General features: G+C 32.5%; 1 pseudogene; it reads left to right on the forward strand.

Annotated features, from left to right (window-relative positions):
* The first annotated feature begins 6,208 nt into the window (after positions 1 to 6,208).
* On the forward strand, positions 6,209 to 16,135 carry LOC140675525 (cytochrome c oxidase subunit 1-like; annotated as a pseudogene).
* The last annotated feature ends 446 nt before the right edge of the window (positions 16,136 to 16,581 follow it).

Genomic DNA, 16,581 nt, shown 5'->3' on the forward strand with positions numbered 1-16,581 from the left:
CCTCCTTCCACTTACTGACATCTTGGCGGCGCTCCCATGGGTGTCGATGGGTGCGCCGTCGCTGGTGGCGACGATGACGGCAACGGGTGCAGCGGAAGTCGGACCGTCACCGTACGCAAGAGGGGCCCGGGTGGTGGGGGAGGTTGGGGTCTCTTGCCAGGAGCCCTTCCCCTCGCCCGTCCCGGTTTACGTTCCCTCTCGGCGCTTTCTTTTTGGGCCATGACCGCCTCGCAAAAGGCGGCCACGGCTCTCCAGTTGTCCTCGCTGCCGAGCATCTTGACGACGACGCTTGGCAGCGCCAAGTCGTCCCCGATAGTCCGGGTTAGGACATCGCGCTCGTCCCTCCAAGCTGGGCATGTTTAAAGGGTGTGTTGCGCGGTGTCCTTCTCGTGACCGCAGTGGTGGCAGGCCTCGCTTGCCTCCCGTCCGATGCGGTACAGGTACTCTCCGAAACACCCATGTCCGAAGAGCACCTGTGTCATCCTAAACGTACTGTTGCCCCACGCCCTGTCCAGCCACTCTTTCAGACAGGGCAGGACGGCCGATATAGTCCTCTCCTCAAATGTTGAGGGGCGCTCGTGCAGCAACGCGATCCATCGCTGCTCGAGGGACTTTTTCTCCTGGAGCTTCCAAGTGCCCAGTATCCTGGCCGGGATCTTGGCGACTCCTTCCATGCGTGCCGCGGATTTCCGGTCATACAGACGTCTGTGTGAATCCGCGACCATATGCAGGGGGGGAAGTCCGGCCAGGATGGTGGCCGCCGCGTGCGACACCGTCCTGTAGCCTCGGACGAGACGAATGGCCAATCTACGCTGGACGCGACGCATCGCGTCCTGTATGCGTCTGGTGGCCATCGCCTCGCCCACACCGGTGCTGCATACATTAGTATGCTAAGGACGGTGTGCGCGTAGACGCGGCGCACCCGACCGTCCGGCCCTCCGAGATTCGGCAGCAAGCGGCTAATCGCTGCCGCCGCCTTCTGTGCTCTCGGGACCAGGCGGTCAAAGTGACCCGCGAAGCTCCATCGGCCGTCGATGTGGAGCCCCAGGTATTTGATCTGGGACCCCACTGGGACAACAGTACTGTCAACATCTAGTCGGGAGGTGGGGGGAGGCTCCCCAGCGGCCCGGCGGTCGTAGAAGTAGACCGCCTTGGTCTTGCTGGGGGCCACCCTCAGGCCAGTCCGGCTTATGGCCCTCACGAGGCCTGCCACCTCTTCGTTGGCCCTGTTTAGGGCTTCCCCCCAATTGTCTCCCTCGGCTACCAGCAGGGTATCGTCGGCATATCTGATGACCCGGCAGTCGAGGGGGAGGGCGGTATGGAGGACCCCGTCGTACCCGAGGTTCCACAGCAGCGGGCCCAACACCGAGCCCTGTGGGACCCCGCAGTACACGCGACGGGTGTGACCCTGGCCCTCTTGGTCCCTGTATTCGAGCCTACGGTGACCGAAGTAGGCTCGAATTTCCTTCACGAGGTAGTTGGGGACGCGGTGGGTGTTAAGCGCGTCCCCGATTGCCTTCCACGGGAGGGTGTTGAAGGCGTTGGACACGTCCAAAGCGACGGCCAACGCCACCCTCCCGCGTTCCACAGCTGACTCCGTGAGGGCCCTGACGCGCAGTACGGCGTCCACCGTGGACCTGCCCTCACGGAAGCCGTATTGTTCCTCGTGAAGGGAAGGGAGAAAATCGCGCGCCAGATGCTGGACGAGTCGGCGAACGAGAATCCTCTCGTATATTTTGCCGACCTCGTCCAGCAGGCAAATTGGCCGGTACGATGACGGGTCACCCTCCTTCTTACCGCCCTTGTGGAGAAGAACCAACTTGGCTCTTCCCCACATTGGGGGGAATTCCTCCTCCACGAGGCATCTATTAAAGATGCCTCGTAGCCACCCGGATAGGTTTGGCTCCTCCAAGGCGAGCTTCCAGACGCGCCCTGGGATGCCGTTTGGGTTAACGGCCTTGTTGTTCTTGACTCCCCGGACGGCATTCCTCAACTCCTCCTCGGTGATTTCGAGATCCCTGGACCAGGCCTCGGCAGCGCCGGTGTTCGCGCTGCCCCAATCGAGACCTCAAGGATTGGGTTTAGTCGGGAACAGAGTCCCGACTATTTGGTCCAGGGATCCCGAGGGGAGGGTTTCCGTCACGGGGGGCGCCCAGTGACGTAGTTTGTTCGTCACTATCTTGTATGGGCGCCCCCACGGGTCGGCGTCAAGAAACGCGATGAGCTCGTCCCACGATCTCGCCCTGGAGGAGCGAATGCGACACTCAGCGCCACTCGAGCGGACCGGTAGTCGCTGAGTGCCTCGGCTTTCCAGGCCTCGTCGCCACGGCGCTGGGCGCGTTTGAGGAGTCTCCGCGACGGAGGAGCGGCGAAGAGACGCGATTTTCTCCGTCCACCAGTACGCAGCCCGGCGCGAGTGGGGCCTGCTTTTGGGCATGGAGAAGTCGCACGCCTGTGTGATCGAGTCTACCAGGCGCGCGACATCCTCCACCAGGCTCCCCACTTCCTCCTCTGGCGGATGGTGTTGCCAAAGGGTGGCCTGGACGGCCGCCGTCAACCTATCCGGGTCTAACTTTTTTAGGTTCCATCGCGGCGGTGGCGCACCGCCGGTCGGGCTCCCGGGCTGGAGGGTGGTGTAACCGAACTCTATATATCGGTGGTCCGATAGAGTCTCTTGGTCGACCACCCCCCATGACCAATTTAGGCGTGCCGCGGAGGGGGTTATCATAGTGAGATCCACTATAGACGCCCCCCGCAGTAGCCGGTCGCACGTGGGCTCGTTGCCGGTGTTTAGTAGGCATAGCCCGAGAGCCCCTATCCAGTCCAGTAGGACCTCTCCCTTGGGGGTGGTAAGCCGGTCTCCCCAGGCTTGCGCTCTGGCGTTAAAGTCACCGGCCACCACCATCTCCTGGGGGAGTATGCTGCGTATGCAGTGCTCCAACTCCCCCAGATACAGCTCAAATTGGGAGAGGCCCCAACTAGGCGGTGCGTAACACGCCACCACCGCGATGGATCCTTATTTCACCGCCACATACCCCCTTCCTGACTTGAGTAAGGAACAGGGGGGTTGTGGCTGTTTGATCCTCGTATGATTGCGACCGTGCCAGAGCCGTCCACCCTCCAATTAGGATGGTTTGATGGGGGTCGGTACGGCTCCGACACGATCGCCAGTCCTATACCACGCTCGGCGATAGTCTGCAGGAGTAAGTCCTGCGCCCGCTGAGCGTGGTTAATGTTTGCCTGTATGAATTTACAGGCCCTCATTGATGTCGGTAGAGAGGGCCTCCGTCGACTCAGACCCCGCACCACGTGGCCGTGGAAGGGGGGCTCCATCCGCGTTCGATGGCGCATTACCCACGGGCTCAATTTCGCCCGGGGTAAGGGTGTCTCCTTTCACGTTACCACGCTTAGGGTCTAAGCGTGGCTTCCTTTGGGGCTTGGGGGAGTCGGAGCAGAGCTCTTTGCTCCCCGCACCCTCCTCGTTTCCTTCCCTGACCGAGTCCGCGCGCCGCTTGCGACACTCCGATGTGTCCATCGACGCGGGCGCAGACTCGGCTGAAGCCGTTTGGTTCGCTTGTGGGATTTCTCCTACAACGACCTCCATCAGGGACGGAATTGGGCTCTTGTTTTCGATTCCCCCCTTCTCCCCTCCTACCGACGGGGTGGGTTTTTTGGAGGGAGGAATCGATTTGGCCTTCTTCCTGTTGAGTTTTTTCGGGGGGTGACAATTCATGCCCCCCATCCTGTGCCCCGCGGGTGCCCCGAAGTCAGCACAGAGTGCGCAGTGCACTTTCTGCTCGGAGCAGGAATTGGCCTTGTGGCCCTCCTTGCCGCAGCGGAAACACATGTTGGCACAGGATCGGTCGCTGCCGCACTGTTGCTGCACATGCCCCTCCTCCATGCACTTAAAGCATCGAAGGGGGAGCCGCGGCAACAGCTCGATGGGTAATTTGTACCACGATATCGGTACCTTTCCCATCTGTGTCAATTTGTTGGCCGCGTCTATTGGACATTGCACCAACACCGTATTGAGGCCGGTGCGGGGGGCCTTCACGAACGCTCCCATCTTGACGTCCGAGAACCCGCACTTACCCTCCCCGGAGATTGCGGCAACAATCTCCGCCCGGGTAATGGAGTCTTCCAGCCCCCGAATGCGGAGGTCGGCCATTTTTTGGGGGCACGTGACTCGCACCCCTTCGTTGTCCCCAGTCACCTCTCTAACACGTTCGGCGAGTTGTCCCGCCTTGCGTGCCTTGTCCTCACCGGAAATCTCAAGGATTAAGGCACCGGTGAGACCTTTCCTTATTTTGAGGCTTCCTTCCTTGATTCCCAGTTGGTCAAGTTTTACCTCCTTTCTGATGGCGGCTATGTTTTCGCCATATTTCTTTTCTGGGCAAGTTATCATGACCGCCGAGGTTTTGGGAACTTTTCTTTTATCGGGTTTCTCTCCCCCCGTTACCTGCCCACGCTTCTGCTTACCCTGTTCACTGGGCGGTGACTGGCCGCAGCAACGGGTACAGTTCTGGAGGGGAGGGGAGTCTGTCCTACTTTCTTCTTTCCCTTACGTCCGACCACCACGCTCCACGGAGTTTCCGTGGTCGGAGAGGGGTCATATGTCCCGAGGTCTGTCGACTTCTTGTCGAAGGGCCCCGGGCCTAATGGTCCTCCGCCAGAGGGTGGAGCCCCAGAGGGTTCCGCATCCTGGCGAGATTTCTTTCCAAGTATTCTCTCATCGGCAGCGGGTACCGGCAGGGAAGGGGGAGGAGAGATCTTGGTGTGAGCACAAACCTGGCTTTCTCCCTTCTTCTTTCCCTTCTTGGCCGTTTTTTCCTTTTGGCTGCTTTTAGGAACCATTCCCTGCGTCTTGGGCTGAGTTGGCGAGGGGATCTCAGCCTCGGCCTCCTTCCCCATTGGCGGCTGAGTATGTGCGTTCAGGGGAGCAGATTGGACCGCCTCCCCCTGTCCGTTCGTTGCTTCGAAGAATCGCAGCATCCTTTCCCTCAAGTCAACGCCTATTTGTAGGTGCTGATTGAGGGCTTCGTACAGGATTGCAAAGTCGCCCTGGACTGTTGGGCGAGTTACCGGTGGGAGTGGTCGAGGGGATCCACTCAAGAGGGGCCCCTGTTCCTCCGTTACGCTCGCGGCCTGCGGTTCTACCTCCATGCAGGGGTCACCAGCCAGGCCCGGGGACACGCATGCCGGAGATAGTCCGCCCCTCCTCAAGGCGGTCTTCTTTGGGGAGACATTTTGGGGCGTCCTCAGCCTGAGAGAATGCCACTCCCCGCTGTCGGAATCAGAATCCCGGTCAGATTCAATGCGGTTCCGTCCTCTCAGGTTCCTGCCCCTTTTCTCCTTTTCACTTTTTGTGATGCTTCCCTCTTCGATCAGGCGAGTACTGAGCTGGTTCGTCAGCACTTTTACCTGATCGGCGAGTTCCGCCACCTGTTTTTTGAGCTCGCTCGTCTCCTTTTCTTTCTCGGCTTTGAGGAGCTCCAATTGGTGCCAAAGTTCCTCCGCTTCAGCGTTGCTCGGCGAGGACGATACAGTTCTGTCGTGAAGGACTGCTGTGGCAGCCATGATGGACGCCACAGCCTTCTTCATCTCCCCTTCCAGTGGGCCCTTGATGTTCTTGGAGACCTGCAGACTCTTGAAAATGGTCACGCAGTTTGCTATGGTATCCGACACCACAGCCGGTGTCGGAGAGTGGAGGAACATCTCCCTCGCCATCCTCTGGTTGTCTCGGCATCCCTCCCAGGCCTGTCCATCGGGCATTGAGGCACCCAGGGCCCAATCCGTGTCCACTCTCTCTCTGGCCTCTTCCCTCGCTCTGGCCCTTGCCTCCCTTTTCTCCAGTGTCCCTTCACCCGTGGTGATGGGCCTTCCTCTGCCTCTCTTGACGAAGCTGACGTCCGACTGCTCGTCCTCCGAGCCAGCATAGTACGACCCAGCGTGCGATGCTGCTTCGTACTCGTCAGGATCACCCGCCACGCTACTGGCGCGTGATCCCGCTGGGAACGCCAAGTCCTCGTCACTAGGAGCAGGAGTTATACCTGTATCGGTATGTTTCCTCCTTTTCCCGCTCGCTCGGCAGCTGTGGCATATATGCCTCGCGTTGTGAGGGCATTTGCTCGTTTTTTTGGCCATTGGAAATTGGAGGTATCTCCTTTCCAACGCCTCCCTCGCTGCCGTACCATCCTGAATGGCCGTGATGGTAGGTTTGCCACCGAATGTCGATGGCCCTGGGTACGAAGGCATAACCTTCCCCTCTGAGCCCTCGGGTATTTCGGGGAATACCCGCCAATAGATATAAAAATAATTATTAATAAAATAGAATAATTTAAATAATAAAAATTAGTAGCAAACGGATATAATAATCATATAGATAATATAGTTACAAATCTCATTAAAGGAGTCAAATAAAATAATCGATAATTAGATTTATAAACATAAAATAATTCTTTATTTAATAATTTAATAGCATCGCTGAAAGGTTGCAAAATACCAACTAACCCGACCTTATTAGGACCTTTACGTATTTGTACATATCCTAAAAATTTCCGCTCTAATAAAGTTAAAAAAGCAATCCCTAACAATAAAATTAATAATAAAATTAATAAATTTAATAAATTTAAAACTAAATAATAATAAATATTTTTAATTATTACTTATATAAATTATTTTTATATATTTATAAATTCTAAATTTATTACACTATTCTGCCAAAGTAATCTACAATTTTTATAAAATTAATATTATTCTTTAATTTAAAAAAAATTTCAAATAAAAAGTCCTTTCGTACAAATTTATTTACACTTTATTATAGATAAAATCCGATCTGGCTTACGCCGATCTAAACTCAAATCATGTAAAATTTTAATAGTCGAACAGACTAAATAATTAAACTTTTCCATCTAATTTTTATTTTAATTCAACATCGAGGTCGCAATCATTTTTTATAATATGATCTTAAAAAAAATATTACGCTGTTATCCCTAAGGTAATTAATTTTTCAATAATTTTTTTTAAAACTTATTCATATTTTCATAAATATATGATTATCTATTAAATAAAATTAAAAAAGTTTATAAAATTTTTTAATCCTCCCAACTAAATATAATTTTATACTAAATTTAAAAACTAATGTATTTTAATAAAAATTATATTAAATTCTATAGGGTCTTATCGTCCCATAATATTATTTGAACATTTTTATTCAAAATTTAAATTTTTATTATTTAATTTAAAAAGCTTAAATCTCATCCATTCCTTCATTCCAGCCTCCAATTAAAAGACAAATGATTATGCTACGTTAGCACAGTCAAATTACTGCGGCTATTTAATACACATCATTGAGCAGAACAAATCTTTAATTATTTTCTAAAAACCATGTTTTTATTAAACAGGTGGACTTAATTTTATTTAAATATATTAAATAAATTTATTTTGCCTAATTCTTTAATTAAATATAAATTATTAATTATTATCAAATTTTTAAAAATAAATTTTATAAATAATTTTATCATTATTAATTTTTAATTTAAATTAATAAAAATATTTTTTTAATTTATTAAATTTATTTTAATTTTAAAATTATAATTAAACTATGCTAAAATAAATAAATTATTAAATTTTTTCAAAAAATTTTAAATTTTAAAACCATTTTTATAAAATTTTTATAAATAATATTAATAAATTTTTAAAATTTTAAAATTAATTTATAGATTATCCCATAAATTTTTAATATAAATTAATATATTTATTGTAAATAAAAATTATTTTAAACTTTAATAAAAATTTACATATTTAAATTTATATCTAAATTAAATTTATATAAAAAAAAATTAAATATCAAAAAAATTGATTAAAATATCTTCTCTAAATAAATATTAAAAATAATTTTTTTATATTAAATTTTATTTATTTATTTAACTCTTTTTCTTTCGAGAAATTTATTTATCAATAATTTTTTTTAATAAACCCTGATACAAAAGGTACATTCAACTAAAATTACTCTAAAAAAATTTTTTTATTTTCATTTACATTACATTATCATTAAAATTAAAATAATTATTTTAAAATTTTTTACTAAAACTTTTTTTTTTTAATATAATTTTATTTAATAATTTATAATATTTTTTCTTATATTTATTTATTATTAATAATTTATTTATTAATTATAATAAAATTTTAATAATTTTTAATTAATCTTTTCAATGTAAATGAAAAATTTTTATTTAAACTAAAATTTTTTTTTATTCTAAATACATTTTCCAATATATTTACTTTGTTACGACTTTTTCCATAAATTTTTATTAATGAAAATGACGGGCAATTTGTACATATTTTAATTAAAATTCAATTTATATATTTTTTTAACTTTACAATTAAATTCAATATTTATAAAACTTTAAAAATTTATTTCAATTAATTAAATTAAATGTAACTCATTTAAATCTTAACTATTCTACATTTTGATTTGAATTATAATTATAATTAAATTTTTAAATTATTAATCTTTTAATATAATTTTTCAACAACAATATATAAAAATTAAATTAAGTAATTCTATTCGTGGATTATCAAATTAATCAACAAGTTCCTCTAAATTATAAAATACCGCCAAATTTTTTATTTTTAATGATTAACATTTAATATTTAATTATATTTTATTTTCATTTAAATAATAGGGTATCTAATACTAATTTATTATATAAATTTTTCTAATTTTATTATTAATTTAAATAAAATTATTTAACTTTTAATATCTATTCATATTTCACCATAAAAAAATTAATTAGTTAAATATATTTATTTATTTATATATTTTATATTTATATATAATTATTTAAATTTATTTTTATTTAAAGTATAAACCGCAATTGCTGGCACTTTATTTATTAATAATAAATTATAATTTTCTATTATAAATTTTTATTTAATTAATTATTATAAATACTAATTTATATATTATTAAATTATTTAAATTTTATATAATTTTTTAAAATTTTATTTATACTTTAAATTATAAAATAAATTTAAAAAAAAAATTAATTTTGTAATTATATTTATTAATTATTAAAAACAAATTATAAAAATAATTTAAATTTAAATTTAATATGAATATAAAATTTAATTTATAATATACATAAAAAAAAAATTAAATAATATTCCCCCCTCCCTTTTTTATATTATTATCATTATTATTAATTATTAATAATTATTTAAATATATTAAAATATTTTATTAATAAATAATTTTTTTTTTCTATATTTTAGGTTTTTAATATTTTAAATTAAAAATAACGATTAATAAGTTTTAATTAATTAATATTAAATAATTAATGTTAATTAAATATTTTAAATATATATAATTAATTATATATTTATAAAAATAATTAAAATATTTTATTAACATTAAATAATAATTATTAAATAATATTAATGTATATATAAATAAAAACTTAAATTTTTAATTTTTTTTACTTTCTATAAAATACTCTCCTTAAATTTATATAAATAAGATTTTTAATTATTATTAATTATTTTATTTATAGATAAGTTTTTTAATTTTAATTTTAATAATATATTTTTTTTTTACAAATACATATAATTAAAATAGTCAATTATTAAATTTAAATAAAATTACTCTCTCGCTCTGAATTTTATTTTAACTAATTATACTTTTTTAATTCTATAATAACTAATTATTTTTAAAAAATCAATTTTTATAATAATTTTATTTATAATATTTTATTATTTAATTTATTAATTAATCTTTATAACTACTTTAATTTTAATAAATTCTTTTATTATTTTTACTAATATAAATTTAATTTAAATTATTTATTTAAATTTACTTATAACCTTTTTTTAAATTAAATTTACTTATCATATTTAATTTTAACTAATGATTAATAGTCAATTTTCAAAAATATTATACTAATTTATATTTATTTAATTAAAGTAAGTAAGCTAATTCTCTAAGCTTTTAGGTTCATACCCTAAATATAGAAATTTTATCTTTCTCTTATTTAATTAATTATTTTTGCTATTTAAATTTTATTAATAACTAAAAATTTATTTAATGATATGCCTGATAAAAGGATTATTTTGATAGAATAAATCATACATAATTTATATATGTTTTCATTTAAATTAATTTTTTTATATTTAATAGATTTAAACTATCTCAAAAAATTTCAAAAATTTTTATGCTTTATAATACATTAAAATATAATATTAATATTCAATATTTATTCAAAGTTTAATACAACTAAAAAATTAATTTTATTTATATGCATCATAATTTATTCATAAAATTTTTTTTAATGTCTTATTTAATTTATTTTTCTTTTATTTCTTTATTTTTATACGATTTATTAATAATTTGTATTATTATGGAAATTAATAATTTTTATTCATTTGTTTTTTATCAATTAAATTAAAAAATAAAAAAATTATTTTTTTATATTATCTCATTCAAGCTTTAGCTTCCTTAATAATAATGTTAACTTTAATTATTAATAATTTTATATATATACAAATAAATTTTATTATAATCAATTTTTTTATCTCTATTATAATTAAATTAGGGATCCCCCCATTTCATTCATGAATCCCTTCTGTAGCTATTTTTTTAGATTGATATTCATTATTTATTTTTTTAACAATTCAAAAAATTATTCCTTTATACATAATTTCACTTATTAACCCTCCAATTTTTTTACTATATTTTATAATTTTAACATCTGCATTTATCTCCGCCTTTAAAATAATTAATTCAATAAATTTTAAAATTTTATTAAGATTTTCTTCAATTAACCAAATGTTTTCTTCGATTAACCGGATAAATATTAATTTTAATTTATTTTAAAACCCTAATCTGATTTTCATATTTAATATTCTATACACTTATCCCATTAATTATTATTATAATTTTTATATATTTTAAAATTTCATTTAGATTTTCTTTAAGTAATAACTTTCCTTCAATTAATTTTAATTTAATTTGTTTGTTATTATTTTTAATTTAAATTAATAAAAATATTTTTTTAATTTATTAAATTTATTTTAATTTTAAAATTATAATTAAACTATGCTAAAATAAATAAATTATTAAATTTTTTCAAAAAATTTTAAATTTTAAAACCATTTTTATAAAATTTTTATAAATAATATTAATAAATTTTTTAAATTTTAAAATTAATTTATAGATTATCCCATAAATTTTTAATATAAATCAATATATTTATTGTAAATAAAAATTATTTTAAACTTTAATAAAAATTTACATATTTAAATTTATATCTAAATTAAATTTATATAAAAAAAAAATTAGATATCAAAAAAATTGATTAAAGTATCTTCTCTAAATAAATATTAAAAATAATTTTTTTATATTAAATTTTATTTATTTATTTAACTCTTTTTCTTTCGAGAAATTTATTTATCAATAATTTTTTTTAATAAACCCTGATACAAAAGGTACATTTAACTAAAATTACTTTTAAAAATTTTTTTATTTTCATTTACATTACATTATCATTAAAATTAAAATAATTATTTTAAAATTTTTTACTAAAACTTTTTTTTTTTTTAATATAATTTTATTTAATAATTTATAATATTTTTTCTTATATTTATTTATTATTAATAATTTATTTATTAATTATAATAAAATTTTAATAATTTTTAATTAATCTTTTCAATGTAAATGAAAAATTTTTATTTAAACTAAAATTTTTTTTTATTCTAAATACATTTTCCAATATATTTACTTTGTTACGACTTTTTCCATAAATTTTTATTAATGAAAATGACGGGCAATTTGTACATATTTTAATTAAAATTCAATTTAAATATTTTTTTAACTTTACAATTAAATTCAATATTTATAAAACTTTAAAAATTTATTTCAATTAATTAAATTAAATGTAACTCATTTAAATCTTAACTATTCTACATTTTGATTTGAATTATAATTATAATTAAATTTTTAAATTATTAATCTTTTAATATAATTTTTCAACAACAATATATAAAAATTAAATTAAGTAATTCTATTCGTGGATTATCAAATTAATCAACAAGTTCCTCTAAATCATAAAATACCGCCAAATTTTTTATTTTTAATGATTAACATTTAATATTTAATTATATTTTATTTTCATTTAAATAATAGGGTATCTAATCCTAATTTATTATATAAATTTTTTTAATTTTATTATTAATTTAAATAAAATTATTTAACTTTTAATATCTATTCATATTTCACCATAAAAATATAAATTAGTTAAATATATTTATTTATTTATACATTTTATATTTATATATAATTATTTAAATTTATTTTTATTTAAAGTATAAACCGCAATTGCTGGCACTTTATTTATTAATAATAAATTATAATTTTCTATTATAAATTTTTATTTAATTAATTATTATAAATACTAATTTATATATTATTAAATTATTTAAATTTTATATAATTTTTTAAAATTTTATTTATACTTTAAATTATAAAATAAATTTAAAAAAAAATTAATTTTGTAATTATATTTATTAATTATTAAAAACAAATTATAAAAATAATTTAAATTTAAATTTAATATGAATATAAAATTTAATTTATAATATACATAAAAAAAAAATTAAATAATATTCCCCCCTCCCTTTTTTATATTATTATCATTATTATTAATTATTAATAATTATTTAAATATATTAAAATATTTTATTAATAAATAATTTTTTTTTTCTATATTTTAGGTTTTTAATATTTTAAATTAAAAATAACGATTAATAAGTTTTAATTAATTAATATTAAATAATTAATGTTAATTAAATATTTTAAATATATATAATTAATTATATATTTATAAAAATAATTAAAATATTTTATTAACATTAAATAATAATTATTAAATAATATTAATGTATATATAAATAAAAACTTAAATTTTTAATTTTTTTTACTTTCTATAAAATACTCTCCTTAAATTTATATAAATAAGATTTTTAATTATTATTAATTATTTTATTTATAGATAAGTTTTTTAATTTTAATTTTAATAATATATTTTTTTTTTACAAATACATATAATTAAAATAGTCAATTATTAAATTTAAATAAAATTACTCTCTCCCTCTGAATTTTAATTTAACTAATTATACTTTTTTAATTCTATAATAACTAATTATTTTTAAAAAATCAATTTTTATAATAATTTTATTTATAATATTTTATTATTTAATTTATTAATTAATCTTTATAACTACTTTAATTTTAATAAATTCTTTTATTATTTTTACTAATACAAATTTAATTTAAATTATTTATTTAAATTTACTTATAACCTTTTTTTAAATTAAATTTACTTATTATATTTAATTTTAACTAATGATTAATAGTCAATTTTCAAAAATATTATACTAATTTATATTTATTTAATTAAAGTAAGTAAGCTAATTCTCTAAGCTTTTAGGTTCATACCCTAAATATAGAAATTTTATCTTTCTCTTATTTAATTAATTATTTTTGCTATTTAAATTTTATTAATAACTAAAAATTTATTTAATGATATGCCTGATAAAAGGATTATTTTGATAGAATAAATCATACATAATTTATATATGTTTTCATTTAAATTAATTTTTTTATATTTAATAGATTTAAACTATCTCAAAAAATTTCAAAAATTTTTATGCTTTATAATACATTAAAATATAATATTAATATTCAATATTTATTCAAAGTTTAATACAACTAAAAAATTAATTTTATTTATATGCATCATAATTTATTCATAAAATTTTTTTTAATGTCTTATTTAATTTATTTTTCTTTTATTTCTTTATTTTTATACGATTTATTAATAATTTGTATTATTATGGAAATTAATAATTTTTATTCATTTGTTTTTTATCAATTAAATTAAAAAATAAAAAAATTATTTTTTTATATTATCTCATTCAAGCTTTAGCTTCCTTAATAATAATGTTAACTTTAATTATTAATAATTTTATATATATACAAATAAATTTTATTATAATCAATTTTTTTATCTCTATTATAATTAAATTAGGGATCCCCCCATTTCATTCATGAATCCCTTCTGTAGCTATTTTTTTAGATTGATATTCATTATTTATTTTTTTAACAATTCAAAAAATTATTCCTTTATACATAATTTCACTTATTAACCCTCCAATTTTTTTACTATATTTTATAATTTTAACATCTGCATTTATCTCCGCCTTTAAAATAATTAATTCAATAAATTTTAAAATTTTATTAAGATTTTCTTCAATTAACCAAATGTTTTCTTCGATTAACCGGATAAATATTAATTTTAATTTATTTTAAAACCCTAATCTGATTTTCATATTTAATATTCTATACACTTATCCCATTAATTATTATTATAATTTTTATATATTTTAAAATTTCATTTAGATTTTCTTTAAGTAATAACTTTCCTTCAATTAATTTTAATTTAATTTGTTTGTTATTAATTTTTAATTTAGCCAGTATTCCCCCACTAACGTTTTTTATTTTTAAATGAACTATAATCTATATTTTTTTATTAAGTTCAAATTTTTATTTTATTTTTATTTTAATGATTTTAAATTCTTTCATTTTAATTTATGTTTATATTAATTTAATAAATCTAATAATATATTTTTATTTAATTATAATTAAGCTTTTTAATAAACCAATATACATATATAAATTTTTTCACTCATATAGATTATTTATTTTTTTCATGATTTTAAGCTTAATCTTTTCATTAATTATAATTTCAATTTAGTTTGTATACAATTTTTTAAAATTAGATATATAATTTTCACCCCACTTAATCAATAAATTTTAAATATTAAGATTTTAAGTTAAATTTATAAACTTTAAATTTTCAAAGTTTACACAATAAAATTTTTAAAAATTTTTAAATCTTAAAAATTTTAATATTTTAATTTTTTATTAAAAATTTCTTTAAATTTGCAATTTAATATTTTTATTAGTTAAACTATAAAATATATAAAAAAATTTATATTTTTATAACACATTTAATGTAATATCAGAAAATTAAAATTTTCTTAAATAAATTTACAATTTATTACTTAAATCAGACATGATATCTATTATTATCTCACTTAAACTTAGTAAATAATTTTATTATCAATAAAAATATACTATGAATAAGTGACTTTATTCAACTAATCACAAAGATATTGGCATTCTATATTTTTTATTTGCAATTTGGGCTGGGATAATCGAATCTTCTATAAGAATAATTATTCGTTTAAAATTAGGATCATCTAATGCACTAATTAATAATGATCAAATTTATAATTCAATAGTTACTAGACACGCATTTATTATAATTTTCTTTATAGTTATGCCATTTATAATTGGGGGATTTGGAAATTTTCTTTTCCCTCTAATACTTGGTTCACCTGATATAGCCTACCCTCGAATAAATAATAAGTTTTTGACTTCTACCCCCTCACTCTCTCTACTTTTATTAAGTAATTTTATTAATGATGGAACTGGATGAACAATTTATCCCCCTTTAGCCTCTAATACATTTCACAATGGTCCTTCAGTAGATTTAACAATTTTTTCTCTTCATATTGCCGGAATATCTTCTATTCTAGGGGCTATTAATTTTATTTCTACAATCTTAAATATACATCATAAAAATCTCGCAATTGATAAAATACCCCTTCTAGTTTGATCAATTCTCATTACAGCAATTCTCTTACTTTTATCCCTCCCAATTTTAGCCGGAGCAATCACAATACTTTTAACAGACCGAAATTTAAATACTTCATTTTTTGATCCGTCAGGAGGGGGTGATCCTATTCTTTATCAACATTTATTTTGATTCTTTGGTCACCCCGAAGTTTATATTCTTATTCTCCCAGGATTTGGGCTAATTTCCCATATTATCATAAATGAGAGAGGAAAAAAAGAAACCTTTGGTGCCTTAGGAATAATCTATGCTCTTATAGCAATTGGATTTTTAGGCTTTATTGTTTGGGCTCATCATATATTTACTATTGGGCTAGATGTTGATACCCGAGCCTATGTTTCAAACAGAGCCTATGTCCGGAGAGAACCTGTGTCATCCTGAATGTACTGTTGCCCCACGCCTTGTCCAGCCACTCTGCCAGACAGGGCAGGACGGCCGATATCGTCCTCTCCCCGGATGTTGGGGGGCGCTCGTGCAGCGACGCGATCCATCGCTGCTCGAGAGACTTTTTCTCCTGGAGCTTCCAGGTGCCCAGTATCCTGGCCGGGATTTTGGTAACTCCTCCCCTGCGTGCCGCGGATTTCCAGTCATACAGACGTCTGTATGAATCGGCGACCATATGCAAAGGGGGTAGTCCGGCCAGGATGGTGGCCGCCGCGTCCTATAGCATCGGACGAGACGAATGGCCAACCTGCGCTGGACGCGACGCATCGCGTCCTGTATGCGTCTAGTGGCCATCGCCTCGCCCGCCCACACCGGTGCTGCATACATTAGTATGCTAAGGACGGTGTGCGCGTAGACGCGGCGCACTCGACCGTCCGGCCCTC

The sequence above is a fragment of the Anoplolepis gracilipes genome, unplaced genomic scaffold (assembly GCF_047496725.1).
Source record: "Anoplolepis gracilipes unplaced genomic scaffold, ASM4749672v1 Contig19, whole genome shotgun sequence".
NCBI lineage: Eukaryota > Metazoa > Arthropoda > Insecta > Hymenoptera > Formicidae > Anoplolepis > Anoplolepis gracilipes.